The following is an 18798-nucleotide window of genomic DNA, read 5'->3' on the forward strand; positions in this document are numbered from 1 at the left end:
AGCAAAATATTATGCAAATAAATTCACTGATAATGTTTATTTATCGTACTGAGAACTACATTCATTAGGCTTATTTCGATCCTTTGAATCTCCACTTCTCTTGTAATTCTGAAATTGAATCATAATCTGTATCCAATTCAATTTCATCGCTCTCATAGTCACTTACAGGGACGGTTGTTTTCCTTCTACCCTGAAGTTTTCGTTTTACTGGACCATCATTCGTGCTAGTACCATTGATGCTGGAACAGCCTGTTTCTTTGTTTACTTGACTATAATGTTAAATGATGTTTTAGAATATACTGAGATACCGTATTTGCAGAAGTAAATAATCACATTGATCACATTTTATTGAAACAAATATTTCAAAATGAAATACAACTATGGTCCACGAAAAATTGTGGTACATAGTTGAGGATTGACTTCTAGCCTTGAGGTTAAACATTTTTCACGCAGAGTCCTTAACCTCTGCCAGTGTAATTATTACGTGAAAGTAAACACTATATAGCCAGCAATGCACACTGACCTTGTTAAGCATCCATATCATTGCCACGTGTAATGGTAGATAGAAGCATCTATGGGGAACATAATTCCATCACAGTGGCGCCTTAAATGGCAAACACCGAACTCTTGGGGGACTAAGTAGTACATAATGCGTTTTGGACCATAGTTGGGTGCCTGGACCATAGTTATGGGAAATTACGGTACTTATCTAAATATCAGAAATAAAGATGAAGTGTAGGCTCATATTTGTTCCCTTAAATACGTATTGGATATAGGAAAACCTGATAACCCTAATATATATCTCACATTCTTCAGTCTAGTGCTGGGTATGGACATCTATCCGTTTGTGGTGCTCGCCAGTTTCAACAGTCGCAGCAGAACATCTTTCAGCACAATGAATCGCATTTGCACAAGACTCCACAGTCGAACAGGACAAGAGACACTTAATGCATGCATGAAAATTTGTGTTGAAAGACCAGAGGATTTACCCACCAATCTCATTGAGGAATTGATGGACTTGTATGCCAGACAAAAATATTGACGAATAAGAATATTGTAAAGGTAATGTACAAGTTTCAAATTTATTATTATTATTATTATTATTATTATTATTATTATTATTATTATTATTATTATTATTTGCATCTTAGAATATGCCATTAGGAAAGTTCAGAATAACAGAAAGGGCTTGGAATTGAACAGGTTACATCAGTTTCTTATCTATGCGGATGACGGGAATATGTTGGGAGAGAATCCAGAAATGATTAGGGAAAAAACGGAAATTTTACTTGAAGCAAGTAAAGAGGTATGTTTGGAAGTAAACCCCGAAAACACGAAGTATATGATTATGTCTCGTGACCAGAATATTCTACGAAATGGAAGTATAAAAATTGGAGATATATCTTTCAAATATGTGGAAAAATTCAAATATCTTGGAGCAATAGTAACAAATATAAATGAAACTCGAGAGGAAGTTAAACGCAGAATAAATATTACAAATGCGTATTATTATTCGGTTGAGAAGTTTTTGTCATCTGTTCTATTTGGAAAAATTCAAATATCTTGGAGCAACAGTAACAAATATAAATGACATTCGGGAGGAAGTTAAACGCAGAATAAATATGGGAAATGCGTGTTATTATTCGGTTGAGAAGCTTATGTCATCTAGTCTGCTGTCAAAAAATCTGAAAATTAGAATTTATAAAACAGTTATATTATCGGTTGTTCTGTATGGTTGTAAAACTTCGACTTCCACTTTCAGAGGGGAAGAGAGATTAAGGGTGTTTGAGAATAAGGTTTTTAGGAAAATATTAGGGGTTAAGAGGGATGAAGTTATTGGAGAATGGAGAAAGTTACACAACACAGAACTGCATGCATTGTATTCTTCACCTCACATAATTAGGAACATTAAATCCAGACGTTTGAGATGGACAGGGCATGTAGTACGTATGGGCGAATCCAGAACCTTGTGTAGAGAAAAGCCTGTTTTGGAAAGTCAAAATGACCATTTTTTGAAAATTTGCCGGCTTCTATCATCCATATGCCAGTAGGCAGAGGGCAGACCTTTGCACTACAGATAGAGTTTGAGAAGCTCTGTTCACCCCACTTATCAGCTTTGTTCTCACTACACATAGGGTGGAGTTATGGCGGCGAGAATGTTGGCGGAATAGAGTTTAAAGACTTGGTATTTTTTTCTCGAAAATCAGCTTGTGTTCGAGATTCTCAATTTGATGCTATTGTGACCAAAGTAAGTTAAGAGGGAATATAACACCGCAGCCCATTCCTCGTTATCGCCATTATTTCCGGAGATTAGGGACTGAAACATTTTATGCTGTCACAAAAAAATTCTAGAAAAAAGTGCAATGGATTTGCTCGATTTTATTGGTGATTACTAGTAAACATGCGGGGATGCTACAGTGAAAAGGCAGGGCCTTTGAACATCTTCGTTCTCCTTTTGTAGAGAAAAGTGTGTTGTGGAAAGTCAAAATGACCATTTTTTGAAAATTTGCCGGCCAATTCCGTCCACATGCTTTGGGGTTATACTTTGCACAACAGATAGAGTTCGAGGAGCTCTATTCGCCCCATTTATCAGATTTGTTTTCACTGCACATACGGTGGAGTTATGGCAGAATAGAGGCCTTGGTATTCTTTTCTCGAAAATCAGTTTGTGTTCGGGATTCCCAATTTGATGCTATCGTGACTGAAGTAAGTAAAGAGGGGATACAACACTGCATCCGTACCTCCATATCACCATTATTTCCGGAGATCAGGGAGTGAAACATTTTAAGTAGTCAGAGAAAAGTCAAGAAGAAAGTGCAACGGACTTGCTCGATTTTGTTGATGATTACTAGTAAACATGTGGGGATGCTACAGTTCGAAGGGCGGGTCACTGATCCCCTTTGTTCTCCTTGTGTAGACAAAAGTCTGTTTTGGAAAGCCAAAATGATCATTTTTTTTTAAATTTGCCGGCCTCTACCATCCATAAGCCTTGAGGCAGAGGGTTGTCCTTTGCACTACAGATAGAGTTTGCAGAGCTCTATTCGTCCCACTTATCAGCTTTGTTCTCACTGCACATATGGTGGAGTTATGACGGCGAGAATGTTGGCAGACTATGGGTTTATTGGTATATTTTTCTCGAAAATCAGCTTGTGTTCGGAATTTCCAATTTGATGCTATTGTGACCAAAGTATGTCAAGCAGGGATACAACACCACATCCCGTTCCTATATATCGCCATTATTTCCGGAGATTAGGCACTGAAACATTATAGGAGTCACAAAAAGTCTGGAAAAAAAGTGCAACGGATTTGCTTGATTTTAGTGATGATTACTAGTAAACATGCGGGGATGCAAAAGTTCAAAGGGCGGGTCTCTGAGCCCCTTCGTTCTCCATGTGTAGAAAAAAGTCTGTTTTGGGAAGTTAAATTGACCATTTTTTTTTTTAATTTGCCGGCCTCTACCGTCCATATGCCTAGGGGCAGAGGGTTGTCTTTTGCACTAGAGATAGTTTTTGACGAACTCTATTCGCCCCACTTATCAGCTTTGTTCTCACTGCAATTATTCGGCAGAGTCATGGTGGCGAGAATGTTGGCTTTAAAGTTTGGGTATTTTTTTCTCGGAAATCAGCTTGTGTTCGGGATTTCCAATTTGATGCTATTGTGACCAAAGTATGTCAAGCAGGGATACAACACCGCATCCTGTTCCTAGATATCGCCATTATTTCCGGAGATTAGGCACTGAAACATTATAGGAGTCACAAAAAGTCTAGAAAAAAAGTGCAACGGATTTGCTTGATTTTAGTGATGATTATTAATAAACATGCGGGTATGCAAAAGTTCAAAGGGCGGGTCTCTGTGCCCCTTCATTCTCCTTGTGTAGAAAAAACTTGACCGTTTTTTTTTTTTTTTAATTTGCCGGCCTCTACCGTCCATATGCCTAGGGGCAGAGGGTTGTCTTTTGCACTAGAGATAGTTTTTGACGAACTCTATTCGCCCCACTTATCAGCTTTGTTCTCACTGCAATTATTCGGCAGAGTCATGGTGGCGAGAATGTGGCTTTAAAGTTTGGGTATTTTTTTCTCGAAAATCAGCTTGTGTTCGGGATTCCCAATTTGATGCTATCGTGACCAAAGTAATTCAAGTCGGGATAAAACACTGCATCCCGTTCCTCAATATCGCTATTATTTCTTGAGAATAGGGACTGAAACATTTTAGATACTCAGAAAAAAGTGTAGAAAAAAAGTGTGGATTTGCTCGATTTTAGTGGTGATTACTAGTAAACATGCAGGGATGCTACAGTTAAAAGAGCGGGTCTCTGAGCCGCTTCGTTCTCCTTGTGTAGAGAAAATTCTGTTTTGGAAGGTCAAAATCACCGGTTTTTTGCCATTTTCCTGCCCTCTACTGTCAAAACACACGGGAACAAAGAGTTGTCCTTTACACTGACGATAGTGTTCGAGGCTATTCGACGCGCTTATCAGATTTGTTCTCATTGCACATACAGTGGGGTTATGACGGCGAGAATGTTGGTGGAATAGAGGTTGGTATTTTTTTCTCCAAAATCAGCTGTAGTTCGCGATTCCCATTTTGATGCTATCGTGTAAGAAGCAAGACAAGGGGGAATGCAGGGCCGCATCCCGTTCCTCAGTATGGCCATTATTTCCGGAATTAGAGACTCAAATATTTCAGGTACCCAAAAATTAAGGCTAGAAAAAAGTGCGGCGGATTTGCCAGATTTTAACCGCGATTACTAGGGAAGATGCGGGGACGCTACAGTTAAAAGGGCGGGCCTCTGAGCCGCTTCGTTCTCCTTGTGTAGAAAAAAGTCTGTTTTCAAAGGTCAAAATGACCATATTTTGAAATTTTCCAGGCCTCTCCCGTCCAAATGAAGGAGGATAGTGAGTTCTCCTTTATACTGGAGATAGAGATCGACGAGCTGTATTCAACGCACTCTTTGGCTTTGTTGTCACTACACGTAGTGCGGAATTATAGCGGCAAGAAAATCGGAAATCACAAACTGTTCGCGATTGCCAGTTTGATGCTATCGAGTGAGAAGCAAGTCAAGGGGAATACAGGGCCGCATCCCGTTCCTCGCTATGGCCATTATTTCCGGAATTAGAGACTCAAATATTTCAGGTACCCAAAATTTAAGCCTAGAAAAAAGTGCGGCGGATTTGCCGGATTTTAGCGATGATTACTAGGTAAGGAGCGGGGATGCTACAGTTAAAAGGGCAGGCCTGAGTCGCTTCGTTCTCCTTGTGTAGAAAAAAGTCTGTTTTGGAATGTCAAAATGACCACTTTTTGAAATTTTGCCGGCCTCTCCCGTCCAAACGCAGGAGGATAGAGAGTTGTCCATTATACTGGAGATAGAGTTCGACGAGCTGTATTCAACGCACTCATCGGCTTTGTTGTCACTACACGTAGTGCGGAGTTATGGCGGCAAGAATGTCGAATGAAAATTAGAAAGTGTTCGCGATTGCCATTTTGATGCTATCGTGTAAGAAGCAAGTCAAGGGGGAATACAGGGCCGCATCCCGTTCCTCGGTATGGCCATTGTTTCAGGAATTAGAGACTCAAAAATTTCAGGTACCCAAAAATTAAGGCTAGAAAAAAGTGCGGCGGATTTGCCGGATATTAGCGGTGATTACTAGATAAGGTGCGAGGATGCTACAGTTAAAAGGGCGGGCCTCTGAGTCGCTTCGTTCTCCTTGTGTAGAAAAAAGTCTGTTTTGGAAGGGCAAAATGACCATTTTTTGAAATTTTGCCGGCCTCTCCCGTCCAAACGCAGGAGGATAGAGAGTTGTCCTTTATACTGGAGATAGAGTTCGACGAGCTGTATTCAACGCACTCATCGGCTTTGTTGTCACTACACGTAGTGCGGAGTTATGGGGGCAAGAAGGTCGGCGGTCCCCTTTTTTTCTCGAAAATCAGAAAGTGTTCGCGATTGCCATTTTGATGCTATCGTGTAAGAAGCAAGTCAAGGGGGAATACAGGGCCGCATCCCGTTCCTCGGTATGGCCATTATTTCAGGAATTAGAGACTCAAATATTTCAGGTACCCAAAAATTAAGGCTAGAAAAAAGTGCGGCGGATTTGCCGGATATTGGCGGTGATTAGTATGTAAGTTGCGTGGATGCTACAGTTAAAAGGGCAGCCCTATGAGTCTCTTCGTTCTCCTTGTGTATAAAAAAGTCTGTTTTGGAAGGGCAAAATGACCATTTTTTTAAATTTTGCCGGCCTCTCCCGTCCAAACGCAGGAGGATAGAGAGTTGTCCTTTATACTGGAGATAGAGCTCCACGAACTGTATTCAACGCACTCATCGGCTTTGTTGTCACTACACGTAGTGCGGAGTTATGGCGGCAAGAATGTCGGCGGATTTTCTCGAAAATCAGAAAGTGTTCGCGATTGCCATTTTGATGCTATCGTGTAAGAAGCAAGTCAAGGGGGAATACAGGGCCGCATCCCGTTCCTCGGTATGGCCATTATTTCAGGAATTAGAGACTCAAATATTTCAGGTACCCAAAAATTAAGGCTAGAAAAAAGTGCGGCGGATTTGCCGGATATTAGCGGTGATTACTAGATAAGGTGCGAGGATGCTACAGTTAAAAGGGCGGGCCTCTGAGTCGCTTCGTTCTCCTTGTGTAGAAAAAAGTCTGTTTTGGAAGGTCAAAATGACCATTTTTTGAAATTTTGCCGGCCTCTCCCGTCCAAACGCAGAAGGATAGAGAGTTGTCCTTTATACTGGAGATAGAGTTCGACGAGCTGTATTCAACGCACTCATCGGCTTTGTTGTCACTACACGTAGTGCGGAGTTATGGCGGCAAGAAGGTCTCGAAAATCAGAAAGTGTTCGCGATTGCCATTTTGATGCTATCGTGTAAGAAGCAAGTCAAGGGGGAATACAGGGCCGCATCCCGTTCCTCGGTATGGCCATTATTTCAGGAATTAGAGACTCAAATATTTCAGGTACCCAAAAATTAAGGCTAGAAAAAAGTGCGGCGGATTTGCCGGATATTAGCGGTGATTACTAGATAAGGTGCGAGGATGCTACAGTTAAAAGGGCGGGCCTCTGAGTCGCTTCGTTCTCCATGTGTAGAAAAAAGTCTGTTTTGGAAGGGCAAAATGACCATTTTTTGAAAATTTGCCGGCCTCTCCAGTCCAAACGCAGGAGGATAGAGAGTTGTCCTTTATACTGGAGATAGAGTTCGACGAGCTGTATTCAACGCACTCATCGGCTTTGTTGTCAGTACACGTAGTGCGGAGTTATGGCGGCAAGAAGGTCGGCGGAAGGGTGGTCTAAACCCTTCCCCTTTTTTTCTCGAAAATCAGAAAGTGTTCGCGATTGCCATTTTGATGCTATCGTGTAAGAAGCAAGTCAAGGGGGAATACAGGGCCGCATCCCGTTCCTCGGTATGGCCATTATTTCAGGAATTAGAGACTCAAATATTTCAGGTACCCAAAAATTAAGGCTAGAAAAAAGTGCGGCGGATTTGCCGGATATTAGCGGTGATTAGTATGTAAGTTGCGTGGATGCTACAGTTAAAAGGGCAGCCCTATGAGTCGCTTCGTTCTCCTTGTGTAGAAAAAAGTCTGTTTTGGAAGGACAAAATGACCATTTTTTGAAATTTTGCCGGCCTCTCCCGTCCAAACGCAGGAGGATAGAGAGTTGTCCTTTATACTGGAGATAGAGTTCGACGAGCTGTATTCAACGCACTCATCGGCTTTGTTGTCACTACACGTAGTGCGGAGTTATGGCGGCAAGAAGGTCGGCGGAAGGGTGGTCTCGAAAATCACAAAGTGTTCGCGATTGCCATTTTGATGCTATCGTGTAAGAAGCAAGTCTAGGGGGAATACAGGGCCGCATCCCGTTCCTCGGTATGGCCATTATTTCAGGAATTAGAGACTCAAATATTTCAGGTACCCAAAAATTAAGGCTAGAAAAAAGTGCGGCGGATTTGCCGGATATTAGCGGTGATTAGTATGTAAGTTGCGTGGATGCTACAGTTAAAAGGGCAGCCCTATGAGTCGCTTCGTTCTCCTTGTGTAGAAAAAAGTCTGTTTTGGAAGGGCAAAATGACCATTTTTTGAAATTTTGCCGGCCTCTCCCGTCCAAACGCAGGAGGATAGAGAGTTGTCCTTTATACTGGAGGTAGAGTTCGACAAGCTGTATTCAACGCACTCATCGGCTTTGTTGTCAATACACTTAGTGCGGAGTTATGGCGGCAAGAAGATCGGCGGAAGGGATTTTCTCGAAAATCAGAAAGTGTTCGCGATTGACATTTTGATGCTATCGTGTAAGAAGCAAGTCAAGGGGGAATACAGAGCAGCATCCCGTTCCTCGGTATGGTCATTATTTCAGGAATTAGAGACTCAAATATTTCAGGTACCCAAAAATTAAGGCTAGAAAAAAGTGCGGCGGATTTGCCGGATATTAGCGGTGATTACTAGATAATGTGCGAGGATGCTACAGTTAAAAGGGCGGGCCTCTGAGTCGCTTTGTTCTCCTTGTGTAGAAAAAAGTCTGTTTTGGAAGGGCAAAATGACCATTTTTTGAAATTTTGCCGGCCTCTCCCGTCCAAACGCAGGAGGATAGAGAGTTGTCCTTTATACTGGAGATAGAGTTCGACGAGCTGTATTCAACGCACTCATCGGCTTTGATGTCACTACACGTAGTGCGGAGTTATGGGGGCAAGAAGGTCGGCGGTCCCCTTTTTTTCTCGAAAATCAGAAAGTGTTCGCGATTGCCATTTTGATGCTATCGTGTAAGAAGCAAGTCAAGGGGGAATACAGGGCCGCATCCCGTTCCTCGGTATGGCCATTATTTCAGGAATTAGAGACTCAAATATTTCAGGTACCCAAAAATTAAGGCTAGAAAAAATTGCGGCGGATTTGCCGGATATTGGCGGTGATTAGTATGTAAGTTGCGTGGATGCTACAGTTAAAAGGGCAGCCCTATGAGTCGCTTCGTTCTCCTTGTGTAGAAAAAAGTCTGCTTTGGAAGGGCAAAATGACCATTTTTTGAAATTTTGCCGGCCTCTCCCGTCCAAACGCAGGAGGATAGAGAGTTGTCCTTTATACTGGAGATAGAGCTCCACGAACTGTATTCAACGCACTCATCGGCTTTGTTGTCACTACACGTAGTGCGGAGTTATGGCGGCAAGAATGTCGGCGGATTTTCTCGAAAATCAGAAAGTGTTCGCGATTGCCATTTTGATGCTATCGTGTAAGAAGCAAGTCAAGGGGGAATACAGGGCCGCATCCCGTTCCTCGGTATGGCCATTATTTCAGGAATTAGAGACTCAAATATTTCAGGTACCCAAAAATTAAGGGTAGAGAAAAGTGCGGCGGATTTGCCGGATATTAAAGGTGATTACTAGATAAGGTGCGAGGATGCTACAGTTAAAAGGGCGGGCCTCTGAGTCGCTTCGTTCTCCTTGTGTAGAAAAAAGTCTGTTTTGGAAGGGCAAAATGACCATTTTTTGAAATTTCGCCGGCCTCTCCCGTCCAAACGCAGGAGGATAGAGAGTTGTCCTTTATACTGGAGATAGAGTTCGACGAGCTGTATTCAACGCACTCATCGGCTTTGTTGTCACTACACGTAGTGCGGAGTTATGGCGGCAAGAATGTCGGCGGAAGGGTGGTCTAAACCCTTTCCCTTTTTATCTTGAAAATTAGAAAGTGTTCGCGATTGCCATTTTGATGCTATCGTGTAAGAAGCAAGTCAAGGGGGAATACAGGGCCGCATCCCGTTCCCCGGTATGGCCATTGTTTCAGGAATTAGAGACTCAAAAATTTCAGGTACCCAAAAATTAAGGCTAGAAAAAAGTGCGGCGGATTTGCCGGATATTAGCGGTGATTACTAGATAAGGTGCGAGGATGCTACAGTTAAAAGGGCGGGCCTCTGAGTCGCTTCGTTCTCCATGTGTAGAAAAAAGTCTGTTTTGGAAGGGCAAAATGACCATTTTTTGAAAATTTGCCGGCCTCTCCAGTCCAAACGCAGGAGGATAGAGAGTTGTCCTTTATACTGGAGATAGAGGTCGACGAGCTGTATTCAACGCACTCATCGGCTTTGTTGTCACTACACGTAGTGCGGAGTTATGGCGGCAAGAATGTCGGCGGAAGTGTGGTCTAAACCCTTCCCCTTTTTTTCTCGAAAATCAGAAAGTGTTCGCGATTGCCATTTTGATGCTATCGTGTAAGAAGCAAGTCAAGGGGGAATACAGGGCCGCATCCCGTTCCTCGGTATGGCCATTATTTCAGGAATTAGAGACTCAAATATTTCAGGTACCCAAAAATTAAGGCTAGAAAAAAGTGCGGCGGATTTGCCGGATATTAGCGGTGATTAGTATGTAAGTTGCGTGGATGCTACAGTTAAAAGGGCAGCCCTATGAGTCGCTTCGTTCTCCTTGTGTAGAAAAAAGTCTGTTTTGGAAGGACAAAATGACCATTTTTTGAAATTTTGCCGGCCTCTCCCGTCCAAACGCAGGAGGATAGAGAGTTGTCCTTTATACTGGAGATAGAGTTCGACGAGCTGTATTCAACGCACTCATCGGCTTTGTTGTCACTACACGTAGTGCGGAGTTATGGCGGCAAGAAGGTCGGCGGAAGGGTGGTCTCGAAAATCACAAAGTGTTCGCGATTGCCATTTTGATGCTATCGTGTAAGAAGCAAGTCTAGGGGGAATACAGGGCCGCATCCCGTTCCTCGGTATGGCCATTATTTCAGGAATTAGAGACTCAAATATTTCAGGTACCCAAAAATTAAGGCTAGAAAAAAGTGCGGCGGATTTGCCGGATATTAGCGGTGATTAGTATGTAAGTTGCGTGGATGCTACAGTTAAAAGGGCAGCCCTATGAGTCGCTTCGTTCTCCTTGTGTAGAAAAAAGTCTGTTTTGGAAGGGCAAAATGACCATTTTTTGAAATTTTGCCGGCCTCTCCCGTCCAAACGCAGGAGGATAGAGAGTTGTCCTTTATACTGGAGATAGAGCTCCACGAACTGTATTCAACGCACTCATCGGCTTTGTTGTCACTACACGTAGTGCGGAGTTATGGCGGCAAGAATGTCGGCGGATTTTCTCGAAAATCAGAAAGTGTTCGCGATTGCCATTTTGATGCTATCGTGTAAGAAGCAAGTCAAGGGGGAATACAGGGCCGCATCCCGTTCCTCGGTATGGCCATTATTTCAGGAATTAGAGACTCAAATATTTCAGGTACCCAAAAATTAAGGCTAGAAAAAAGTGCGGCGGATTTGCCGGATATTAGCGGTGATTACTAGATAAGGTGCGAGGATGCTACAGTTAAAAGGGCGGGCCTCTGAGTCGCTTCGTTCTCCTTGTGTAGAAAAAAGTCTGTTTTGGAAGGTCAAAATGACCATTTTTTGAAATTTTGCCGGCCTCTCCCGTCCAAACGCAGGAGGGTAGAGAGTTGTCCTTTATACTGGAGATAGAGTTCGACGAGCTGTATTCAACGCACTCATCGGCTTTGTTGTCACTACACGTAGTGCGGAGTTATGGCGGCAAGAAGGTCTCGAAAATCAGAAAGTGTTCGCGATTGCCATTTTGATGCTATCGTGTAAGAAGCAAGTCAAGGGGGAATACAGGGCCGCATCCCGTTCCTCGGTATGGCCATTATTTCAGGAATTAGAGACTCAAATATTTCAGGTACCCAAAAATTAAGGCTAGAAAAAAGTGCGGCGGATTTGCCGGATATTAGCGGTGATTACTAGATAAGGTGCGAGGATGCTACAGTTAAAAGGGCGGGCCTCTGAGTCGCTTCGTTCTCCATGTGTAGAAAAAAGTCTGTTTTGGAAGGGCAAAATGACCATTTTTTGAAAATTTGCCGGCCTCTCCAGTCCAAACGCAGGAGGATAGAGAGTTGTCCTTTATACTGGAGATAGAGTTCGACGAGCTGTATTCAACGCACTCATCGGCTTTGTTGTCAGTACACGTAGTGCGGAGTTATGGCGGCAAGAAGGTCGGCGGAAGGGTGGTCTAAACCCTTCCCCTTTTTTTCTCGAAAATCAGAAAGTGTTCGCGATTGCCATTTTGATGCTATCGTGTAAGAAGCAAGTCAAGGGGGAATACAGGGCCGCATCCCGTTCCTCGGTATGGCCATTATTTCAGGAATTAGAGACTCAAATATTTCAGGTACCCAAAAATTAAGGCTAGAAAAAAGTGCGGCGGATTTGCCGGATATTAGCGGTGATTACTAGATAAGGTGCGAGGATGCTACAGTTAAAAGGGCGGGCCTCTGAGTCGCTTCGTTCTCCTTGTGTAGAAAAAAGTCTGTTTTGGAAGGGCAAAATGACCATTTTTTGAAAATTTGCTGGCCTCTCCCGTCCAAACGCAGGAGGATAGAGAGTTGTCCTTTATACTGGAGATAGAGTTCGACGAGCTGTATTCAACGCACTCATCGGCTTTGTTGTCACTACACGTAGTGCGGAGTTATGGCGGCAAGAATGTCGGCGGAAGGGCCCTTTCCCTTTTTTTCTTGAAAATTAGAAAGTGTTCGCGATTGCCATTTTGATGCTATCGTGTAAGAAGCAAGTCAAGGGGGAATACAGGGCCGCATCCCGTTCCTCGGTATGGCCATTGTTTCAGGAATTAGAGACTCAAAAATTTCAGGTACCCAAAAATTAAGGCTAGAAAAAAGTGCGGCGGATTTGCCGGATATTAGCGGTGATTACTAGATAAGGTGCGAGGATGCTACAGTTAAAAGGGCGGGCCTCTGAGTCGCTTCGTTCTCCTTGTGTAGAAAAAAGTCTGTTTTGGAAGGGCAAAATGACCATTTTTTGAAATTTTGCCGGCCTCTCCCGTCCAAACGCAGGAGGATAGAGAGTTGTCCTTTATACTGGAGATAGAGTTCGACGAGCTGTATTCAACGCACTCATCGGCTTTGTTGTCACTACACGTAGTGCGGAGTTATGGCGGCAAGAAGGTCGGCGGAAGGGTGGTCTCGAAAATCACAAAGTGTTCGCGATTGCCATTTTGATGCTATCGTGTAAGAAGCAAGTCTAGGGGGAATACAGGGCCGCATCCCGTTCCTCGGTATGGCCATTATTTCAGGAATTAGAGACTCAAATATTTCAGGTACCCAAAAATTAAGGCTAGAAAAAAGTGCGGCGGATTTGCCGGATATTAGCGGTGATTAGTATGTAAGTTGCGTGGATGCTACAGTTAAAAGGGCAGCCCTATGAGTCGCTTCGTTCTCCTTGTGTAGAAAAAAGTCTGTTTTGGAAGGGCAAAATGACCATTTTTTGAAATTTTGCCGGCCTCTCCCGTCCAAACGCAGGAGGATAGAGAGTTGTCCTTTATACTGGAGGTAGAGTTCGACAAGCTGTATTCAACGCACTCATCGGCTTTGTTGTCAATACACTTAGTGCGGAGTTATGGCGGCAAGAAGGTCGGCGGAAGGGATTTTCTCGAAAATCAGAAAGTGTTCGCGATTGACATTTTGATGCTATCGTGTAAGAAGCAAGTCAAGGGGGAATACAGAGCAGCATCCCGTTCCTCGGTATGGTCATTATTTCAGGAATTAGAGACTCAAATATTTCAGGTACCCAAAAATTAAGGCTAGAAAAAAGTGCGGCGGATTTGCCGGATATTAGCGGTGATTACTAGATAATGTGCGAGGATGCTACAGTTAAAAGGGCGGGCCTCTGAGTCGCTTTGTTCTCCTTGTGTAGAAAAAAGTCTGTTTTGGAAGGGCAAAATGACCATTTTTTTAAATTTTGCCGGCCTCTCCCGTCCAAACGCAGGAGGATAGAGAGTTGTCCTTTATACTGGAGATAGAGTTCGACGAGCTGTATTCAACGCACTCATCGGCTTTGTTGTCACTACACGTAGTGCGGAGTTATGGGGGCAAGAAGGTCGGCGGTCCCCTTTTTTTCTCGAAAATCAGAAAGTGTTCGCGATTGCCATTTTGATGCTATCGTGTAAGAAGCAAGTCAAGGGGGAATACAGGGCCGCATCCCGTTCCTCGGTATGGCCATTATTTCAGGAATTAGAGACTCAAATATTTCAGGTACCCAAAAATTAAGGCTAGAAAAAAGTGCGGCGGATTTGCCGGATATTGGCGGTGATTAGTATGTAAGTTGCGTGGATGCTACAGTTAAAAGGGCAGCCCTATGAGTCGCTTCGTTCTCCTTGTGTAGAAAAAAGTCTGTTTTGGAAGGGCAAAATGACCATTTTTTGAAATTTTGCCGGCCTCTCCCGTCCAAACGCAGGAGGATAGAGAGTTGTCCTTTATACTGGAGATAGAGCTCCACGAACTGTATTCAACGCACTCATCGGCTTTGTTGTCACTACACGTAGTGCGGAGTTATGGCGGCAAGAATGTCGGCGGATTTTCTCGAAAATCAGAAAGTGTTCGCGATTGCCATTTTGATGCTATCGTGTAAGAAGCAAGTCAAGGGGGAATACAGGGCCGCATCCCGTTCCTCGGTATGGCCATTATTTCAGGAATTAGAGACTCAAATATTTCAGGTACCCAAAAATTAAGGGTAGAGAAAAGTGCGGCGGATTTGCCGGATATTAGCGGTGATTACTAGATAAGGTGCGAGGATGCTACAGTTAAAAGGGCGGGCCTCTGAGTCGCTTCGTTCTCCTTGTGTAGAAAAAAGTCTGTTTTGGAAGGGCAAAATGACCATTTTTTGAAATTTCGCCGGCCTCTCCCGTCCAAACGCAGGAGGATAGAGAGTTGTCCTTTATACTGGAGATAGAGTTCGACGAGCTGTATTCAACGCACTCATCGGCTTTGTTGTCACTACACGTAGTGCGGAGTTATGGCGGCAAGAAGGTCGGCGGAAGGGTGGTCTAAACCCTTCCCCTTTTTTTCTCGAAAATCAGAAAGTGTTCGCGATTGCCATTTTGATGCTATCGTGTAAGAAGCAAGTCAAGGGGGAATACAGGGCCGCATCCCGTTCCTCGGTATGGCCATTATTTCAGGAATTAGAGACTCAAATATTTCAGGTACCCAAAAATTAAGGCTAGAAAAAAGTGCGGCGGATTTGCCGGATATTAGCGGTGATTAGTATGTAAGTTGCGTGGATGCTACAGTTAAAAGGGCAGCCCTATGAGTCGCTTCGTTCTCCTTGTGTAGAAAAAAGTCTGTTTTGGAAGGACAAAATGACCATTTTTTGAAATTTTGCCGGCCTCTCCCGTCCAAACGCAGGAGGATAGAGAGTTGTCCTTTATACTGGAGATAGAGTTCGACGAGCTGTATTCAACGCACTCATCGGCTTTGTTGTCACTACACGTAGTGCGGAGTTATGGCGGCAAGAAGGTCGGCGGAAGGGTGGTCTCGAAAATCACAAAGTGTTCGCGATTGCCATTTTGATGCTATCGTGTAAGAAGCAAGTCTAGGGGGAATACAGGGCCGCATCCCGTTCCTCGGTATGGCCATTATTTCAGGAATTAGAGACTCAAATATTTCAGGTACCCAAAAATTAAGGCTAGAAAAAAGTGCGGCGGATTTGCCGGATATTAGCGGTGATTAGTATGTAAGTTGCGTGGATGCTACAGTTAAAAGGGCAGCCCTATGAGTCGCTTCGTTCTCCTTGTGTAGAAAAAAGTCTGTTTTGGAAGGGCAAAATGACCATTTTTTGAAATTTTGCCGGCCTCTCCCGTCCAAACGCAGGAGGATAGAGAGTTGTCCTTTATACTGGAGGTAGAGTTCGACAAGCTGTATTCAACGCACTCATCGGCTTTGTTGTCAATACACTTAGTGCGGAGTTATGGCGGCAAGAAGGTCGGCGGAAGGGATTTTCTCGAAAATCAGAAAGTGTTCGCGATTGACATTTTGATGCTATCGTGTAAGAAGCAAGTCAAGGGGGAATACAGAGCAGCATCCCGTTCCTCGGTATGGTCATTATTTCAGGAATTAGAGACTCAAATATTTCAGGTACCCAAAAATTAAGGCTAGAAAAAAGTGCGGCGGATTTGCCGGATATTAGCGGTGATTACTAGATAATGTGCGAGGATGCTACAGTTAAAAGGGCGGGCCTCTGAGTCGCTTTGTTCTCCTTGTGTAGAAAAAAGTCTGTTTTGGAAGGGCAAAATGACCATTTTTTTAAATTTTGCCGGCCTCTCCCGTCCAAACGCAGGAGGATAGAGAGTTGTCCTTTATACTGGAGATAGAGTTCGACGAGCTGTATTCAACGCACTCATCGGCTTTGTTGTCACTACACGTAGTGCGGAGTTATGGGGGCAAGAAGGTCGGCGGTCCCCTTTTTTTCTCGAAAATCAGAAAGTGTTCGCGATTGCCATTTTGATGCTATCGTGTAAGAAGCAAGTCAAGGGGGAATACAGGGCCGCATCCCGTTCCTCGGTATGGCCATTATTTCAGGAATTAGAGACTCAAATATTTCAGGTACCCAAAAATTAAGGCTAGAAAAAAGTGCGGCGGATTTGCCGGATATTGGCGGTGATTAGTATGTAAGTTGCGTGGATGCTACAGTTAAAAGGGCAGCCCTATGAGTCGCTTCGTTCTCCTTGTGTAGAAAAAAGTCTGTTTTGGAAGGGCAAAATGACCATTTTTTGAAATTTTGCCGGCCTCTCCCGTCCAAACGCAGGAGGATAGAGAGTTGTCCTTTATACTGGAGATAGAGCTCCACGAACTGTATTCAACGCACTCATCGGCTTTGTTGTCACTACACGTAGTGCGGAGTTATGGCGGCAAGAATGTCGGCGGATTTTCTCGAAAATCAGAAAGTGTTCGCGATTGCCATTTTGATGCTATCGTGTAAGAAGCAAGTCAAGGGGGAATACAGGGCCGCATCCCGTTCCTCGGTATGGCCATTATTTCAGGAATTAGAGACTCAAATATTTCAGGTACCCAAAAATTAAGGGTAGAGAAAAGTGCTGCGGATTTGCCGGATATTAGCGGTGATTACTAGATAAGGTGCGAGGATGCTACAGTTAAAAGGGCGGGCCTCTGAGTCGCTTCGTTCTCCTTGTGTAGAAAAAAGTCTGTTTTGGAAGGGCAAAATGACCATTTTTTGAAATTTCGCCGGCCTCTCCCGTCCAAACGCAGGAGGATAGAGAGTTGTCCTTTATACTGGAGATAGAGTTCGAAGAGCTGTATTCAACGCACTCATCGGCTTTGTTGTCACTACACGTAGTGCGGAGTTATGGCCTCAAGAAGGTCGGCGGAAGGGTGGTCTAAACCCTTCCCCTTTTTTTCTCGAAAATCAGAAAGTGTTCGCGATTGCCATTTTGATGCTATCGTGTAAGAAGCAAGTCAAGGGGGAATACAGGGCCGCATCCCGTTCCTCGGTATGGCCATTATTTCAGGAATTAGAGACTCAAATATTTCAGGTACCCAAAAATTAAGGCTAGAAAAAAGTGCGGCGGATTTGCCGGATATTAGCGGTGATTACTAGATAAGGTGCGAGGATGCTACAGTTAAAAGGGCGGGCCTCTGAGTCGCTTCGTTCTCCTTGTGTAGAAAAAAGTCTGTTTTGGAAGGTCAAAATGACCATTTTTTGAAATTTTGCCGGCCTCTCCCGTCCAAACGCAGAAGGATAGAGAGTTGTCCTTTATACTGGAGATAGAGTTCGACGAGCTGTATTCAACGCACTCATCGGCTTTGTTGTCACTACACGTAGTGCGGAGTTATGGCGGCAAGAAGGTCTCGAAAATCAGAAAGTGTTCGCGATTGCCATTTTGATGCTATCGTGTAAGAAGCAAGTCAAGGGGGAATACAGGGCCGCATCCCGTTCCTCGGTATGGCCATTATTTCAGGAATTAGAGACTCAAATATTTCAGGTACCCAAAAATTAAGGCTAGAAAAAAGTGCGGCGGATTTGCCGGATATTAGCGGTGATTACTAGATAAGGTGCGAGGATGCTACAGTTAAAAGGGCGGGCCTCTGAGTCGCTTCGTTCTCCTTGTGTAGAAAAAAGTCTGTTTTGGAAGGTCAAAATGACCATTTTTTGAAATTTTGCCGGCCTCTCCCGTCCAAACGCAGAAGGATAGAGAGTTGTCCTTTATACTGGAGATAGAGTTCGACGAGCTGTATTCAACGCACTCATCGGCTTTGTTGTCACTACACGTAGTGCGGAGTTATGGCGGCAAGAAGGTCTCGAAAATCAGAAAGTGTTCGCGATTGCCATTTTGATGCTATCGTGTAAGAAGCAAGTCAAGGGGGAATACAGGGCCGCATCCCGTTCCTCGGTATGGCCATTATTTCAGGAATTAGAGACTCAAATATTTCAGGTACCCAAAAATTAAGGCTAGAAAAAAGTGCGGCGGATTTGCCGGATATTAGCGGTGATTACTAGATAAGGTGCGAGGATGCTACAGTTAAAAGGGCGGGCCTCTGAGTCGCTTCGTTCTCCATGTGTAGAAAAAAGTCTGTTTTGGAAGGGCAAAATGACCATTTTTTGAAAATTTGCCGGCCTCTCCAGTCCAAACGCAGGAGGATAGAGAGTTGTCCTTTATACTGGAGATAGAGTTCGACGAGCTGTATTCAACGCACTCATCGGCTTTGTTGTCAGTACACGTAGTGCGGAGTTATGGCGGCAAGAAGGTCGGCGGAAGGGTGGTCTAAACCCTTCCCCTTTTTTTCTCGAAAATCAGAAAGTGTTCGCGATTGCCATTTTGATGCTATCGTGTAAGAAGCAAGTCAAGGGGGAATACAGGGCCGCATCCCGTTCCTCGGTATGGCCATTATTTCAGGAATTAGAGACTCAAATATTTCAGGTACCCAAAAATTAAGGCTAGAAAAAAGTGCGGCGGATTTGCCGGATATTAGCGGTGATTACTAGATAAGGTGCGAGGATGCTACAGTTAAAAGGGCGGGCCTC

General features: G+C 44.0%; 1 protein-coding gene across 2 annotated transcripts in view; it reads left to right on the plus strand.

The window, feature by feature from the left end:
• The window catches only part of LOC138697644 (spondin-1-like), a 741699-nt gene that overhangs the window by 276077 nt on the left and 446824 nt on the right, over nucleotides 1–18798 (plus strand). For both annotated transcript variants that reach the window (XR_011331591.1, XR_011331590.1), the window contains one exon: nucleotides 817–1062. The gene's annotated coding sequence lies outside the window, so the exon portion shown is untranslated. The remainder of the gene's footprint in view (nucleotides 1–816; nucleotides 1063–18798) is intronic.

Source organism: Periplaneta americana, chromosome 4, assembly GCF_040183065.1.
Source record: "Periplaneta americana isolate PAMFEO1 chromosome 4, P.americana_PAMFEO1_priV1, whole genome shotgun sequence".
Lineage (NCBI taxonomy): Eukaryota > Metazoa > Arthropoda > Insecta > Blattodea > Blattidae > Periplaneta > Periplaneta americana.